Here is a 4726-nt window from a genome sequence, read left to right as displayed (position 1 = left end):
AAGATGAGTATTGAAGAAGTTGTGAAGGTCTTTAGTACATGGCGTTGTGAAAAGAAGTAGTATGGTATGTTTCGAGGACATATATATCTGGCGTCATTTCTCATAATTTATCTAAGATACTACTGAAGGGAGAAGCAGAATACACCATCAATTCACCTTTCAGTATTACACCTATTTTCTTTGTATCTTCTTGAACAACTTCGACATCATTGAGAAAACTTAGTTGCAAAAACTGACCGATTAAGAATTTACCTAACCAAACACTTTACCTTGGAAACCTCAAACTTATCTGCAAAGATAAAAGACTGAACATTGGAATCGTACCTAGATTTTAGCAGCTCAATTGGGTGACGATTAAAAATCGTTAACCCCTACTTCAAGTTGATGGTCCCTCCGACCAACTTTTGGAGCACGACTTTTCTTCTATAGCCTGACGAATTCGTGGTAGTCTTATTGACGACTTTCCCACATACTTCAGCAATGAGATCAAATTTTCTAAACATTGACAGTTCACTTTATACTAGTCTTCAAATGTTAATTTTGTTTAGATTGGTACTTTTCTTGGGAGACGTGATCTAAGTAGACAATATTCTTTTCTTTTTCCTAAAAGGTTTTACTGGAAGAAAGTTGAAATCACAAAGTGTTGTGAAATACATGATATCCTTGGTCTTGTCGATTTAATCGGCAGTTTGTTAGCGACTTTTCAACTGTTGCACTTTTCATTCCAAGTTGGTAGTTTAGTTAAGACGTGGAATAAGATTTAAGTTGCGATAACTGAGGTGTTGTCTATTTCCTACCCTTGTTGGTACACTCTTCAATAACTTGATAATTTCGAAATCCACGAAGACGTTTTCTTTGAATGCTTTGACTGCGTACCGATTTAGCGTGACGGTGTATCGCTTATGCTCCCTAACCGTTAGAATTGTACGAAATGAACCCTCTTACTCATGACCAAGAGTCAACAATTATCATCTTTATTTGAAATATTGGATGACACTTCTCTGTGGAGAAATGTGTCTAAAATCTTTACCAACCTCACAAACTTCTCAAATACACATTCTCTTGAAAAGAGCTAAATTTATGACATTGATGGTGGAGAAACCAAATCAATGCCTATGATTGCACCATCATGTATTACCTCGGTTGCACAAATGTAATTATTGATTACCGCAGCAAAAGACATATCTACCCTTAAACACTTTCAACCTATCATACCTCATTTCAATTAGAATTCATAAGTATTGATATAACGTTACTTACAAATCATTAAGAATCGTTCAAGTGGTTATAATCACTTCTTGTATCCAAATGGAGATGGAAAATATCACCATAAGCTCCTGGTACGAGATATCTTGTATATGTAGAGATTATGATGATGTTTCGATGATTATAGACTGATTTGACAAGTCAACTCACTTTCCGTTGGTCCAGATGGACTACATTTTGGATCACTTGATAAAATTACTCATTCTTGAATTTATCAGATTTTTTAGCGTTTTGTTCAACATCTACTTTGACCATGATTCCATAGTCACCTCTTTGTGTTGGAGGACATTCCAATCAACCTTGGGTACGTGTCTACTCTACCGTACTTCATATTATTTCTGAGGCAAGTGTATTGTTCAGAAGAATCGCTCATACATTGAAATTTTAGTTGTGACCATTAATCCCTCAATCACCAAACAAATAATTTGCTAAACGAATTTTAACGTTGGCGATTGATTCTTCCGGAAGCTACAATTGTAGCAAGATATATGCATTTAGTCCAGTTACCTTGTATTCTAGATTTGGTGGACTTGTTTTGGACCCTCAAATTCTTGAGTGTTCTTTTAGCCTTCTTAACATAATTTTTCGCTAAATTCAAGAGAGCTTCACCACGAATCTGCTTGCTAAGGCGTTGTGAACCATATTGTTCGACTGCATGGTGTTCATGTCGCTACTGTATCTCACTGTGTGATATAAGCATATTTATACGACTTAGTTAGCTTGTTTTCTTGCATTTATGTTGTTAGTTCTTACTTATTATAGTGTTTTAAGCTATTTTCGTGTGTTTGTAGGTCTAATTAGCAAAGTTGGCAAGAAAGTGCATTTTAAAGCATTTTGGAGTAGTTTTGAGCATCAAATGGATAGCATACGTGGGGAGCACATTGGATGGACTTTTTTGAAGTTCAAAAGGCTAGGAATATGATAAGGAGATGAAGAAATTAAATTCAAGACAAAGAAGATAAGGAATCAGCTCAAAAGAGGAAACATTATCCAAAACCTTATCCAACCTTATCTTATCTTATCATATCATAATCTTATCATACCTTAAATCTAGCTGCAAGGGGACTTAAATATTTATTTCTAGAAGCTATTTCTAGAAGCATTCCCTTCTAGAAGTCCTAATTTCTGCCACAAAACAAATTGTTTCTAGAAACCCTAAAAATGTGGCGCCTAAATCCTTCTAAAAAGCTTTGTCTTGCCTTGCAAGCCACTCCCATTCCTTCCAATTTCTGTCGCACCTTTCCTCACCAAATTCCCTATGGATTCTGATTTAATTAGCCATTTTCCTTGTGGATTTGGGTTGTGCAAGTCCTTTTTAGAAATTAATTGGGCCAAACCTGTTTCCTGGTGGACTTATACATGTGTGTCGCACCCTAGGGCCTTAATTCTTTATTTTTGCTTATTTCTAACCTTAACCTGATTACTCTAGGGTTTTGCCGTGCCTATATATATATATATGTGTTTTAAGCCAAAATTTGTACACCACCCCCATACCATTCAGAAACACATCCTGCCGCAACACATACACCATTCTACACCATTTGATGCGCCATTGAAGAGGAAGAGAGTCTTGTCATGCCTTCCATTGATGAAGGAGGTCCTTGTGCACAAGCCACCTGCAACCATTGGAGTTCTATGAGTTCTTTCTTCCCTCGTTTTAAATTCAATGTTTATTTCAGTTTGCTTTTCAATTGCCATGAACATGTGTAACTAAGTTTTTCTTAGTTACAGGTGAATTTAAAGCCATGGACATATGTTTAATATGAATTGATTCCTTTCAGTTTTTGTTTTGTAAAACATGGATGTGATTTACTTATCTATTTGATTGATAACTTATTCTTGTGTGTTGGTTAATGATGCATACTTAGTTTGCATACATGAATCTGATGCTAAATTATAAGGGAATTTCACCTAATCGTTAGGAACTTATAATTAAAAGTAGTGAAGATTGCTAGTCACAATCGTGTTAAGTAGATTCTTGGCTGGAGTATCATGCAGTTCATAGTTATGATAGCCTTGTCAATGCTTATGATTTCCATGGAACTTAATGATCTTTGAATGTATCTTTATCATGCTGTTCATATAGGGAACTTGAGAAGAATAATTTGATTGCGATGCGTTGTCCATTCAATTCAATAAATTTAGGGAAATTTGAGAGTTAATTTGTGCATTCACGATTAATTTGGGGCATTGTCATTCATGGTTTAAAGAAACAATACTGGAAATCGATTTATGTTGCATATGTTCATGTGTGGAGAAGGACCCTCTAACTAGCTTTTCACCCTTGGATTCATCTTAATTTCGTTTTAACTTGCTTTGTTTGCTGCAATTCACTTAGTTTTGTCAAATTCGTCTAAAAACCCCCTTAGTTCTTATTTGGTGTCTTAGTTTAGTTAATTGAGTTCAAATTTGTCTAATTTAGTGTTTTGAGTCTTTATAATCTTAAATTCGTCCAAATCACTCCCTAGCGTCTATTTTGAGTCCTTTTAGCTTAGTTTTGCTGTTTTAAGTCAATGTGGTCATTTTTGAGTCATAAGAGTTTAGTTTTCTGTTTTTGAGTCTAGTTTAGTGTTTTAAAGTTTAAATTGAGTAGATTAGCATCTCTTCTAATCCCCAGCCTAAAACGATCCCTACTTACATATACTACAATCATAGGGTTTTAATTTGAGTGTTAGTTAAATTTCACATCACTGTGATGCATGTTTCACTTCCAAGTCTTAGGAAGTCTTCTTGAAGACCATGTGTAATAAGTTTTTGGCTAGTTCCACATTTCATCCTCAAACTAACGGTTAGTTTGAACGAACTATCCAGACCTTAGTGTAATGTGCGTTTTGCAGACTTGGTATGGTTTTAACAAACATTTATCTTTATTAGAGTTGTGTGTAACTACGATTACTATTTTGTTTATATGTATGGTACCATTTAAGTTGTTGTATAGAGATTTTACACACTGTACATGTTTGATAGACGAGTATTGTGAACAGGTATACGAATGGTCGGGATTACAATGTAGCAATATTGTGTGCTATTGACGTTGTCGCCGAGAAGGTAGTGTGTGAGCTCAATCAAGGCTTAAATCAGACGAATATGTGTACTTCCCTAATGGGGGGCATGATGGTAATATTGCACCCTCGGGAATTTCTTTCTTGCTTATCGAGACAACAATGAGTTGTCAGTGTTACGGGCTGCAGACTGTAATATCGATAACTTATTCATTGGGTTCGTTAAGCAAGTGGACAAGTAGTCTCATCTACTTTAGTATTTTTATTTATAGTTTGGGCTTTACCCAAATATACTACATGCATATCTTCGGAGTACATGACGCTACAAGCGCGTAGATGGAAAATCATTTCTATGTTTAGTTTTGATTTCAATACAATTATTTTAAGTTATGTTATTATATATATATATATATATATTGACGTTATGTTATTACGTATGTATTTTTTACCTCATATTT

This window comes from Malus domestica, chromosome 03, assembly GCF_042453785.1.
Source record: "Malus domestica chromosome 03, GDT2T_hap1".
Lineage (NCBI taxonomy): Eukaryota > Viridiplantae > Streptophyta > Magnoliopsida > Rosales > Rosaceae > Malus > Malus domestica.
This window is presented reverse-complemented; position numbering follows the sequence as displayed.